A 606-nucleotide genomic window follows, 5' to 3' on the forward strand; every position below is an offset into this window, starting at 1 on the left:
TCACTCGAAGTGCGAGTTCGAGCGCCTCGGACTCCAGTGACTCGGTGGATGGTGAATCTCAATGACAACTAAACGTAAGTTTTGTCAGGTGCAAGTCTTACTGGCCAAGTCGAGTCGACGACTTGGTTAGCAAATCAGTTTTTGATGCGTATCCAGAATGGCACTAGTACTTTTTTTGCGGTGCGTACATTAGATTTTACTTGAGTTAAGTTGCAGGTAAGAACAATAGCGTACACCCACATTATCGGTCATTTGCAACCAAGGTTGTATTTCTGAAAATCCTGGTCCCTGATTGGCCGCATGCAGCGTGTCGACCACAATTATGCCTTACACAGTGCCAAAAAGGAGGGGTGGCGTTTGCAACTTGAGTTGCTCACACGGTGGCAGGTTTTGGTCTGCTTTGCAACCCTTTCCAATACAAAAACCAAGTCAAGGTTGCAAACGTACTTAGTAGAGATCCCGCTATACAAACGTCAAGGTGAAGGTAGTCGCCGCGAGTTTGCAGCTCTTCACTCGCAGATTGGAGCTGGGCGTCGTCATACAACCGAAGTGCTGAACGAAGTCCTGCGTTTACGGCGGGAGAGCCAACGAGAGCTGCAGAAGATT

The sequence above is a fragment of the Phytophthora parasitica genome (genome assembly GCF_000247585.1).
Source record: "Phytophthora parasitica INRA-310 unplaced genomic scaffold supercont2.44, whole genome shotgun sequence".
Classification (NCBI taxonomy): domain Eukaryota; phylum Oomycota; class Peronosporomycetes; order Peronosporales; family Peronosporaceae; genus Phytophthora; species Phytophthora nicotianae.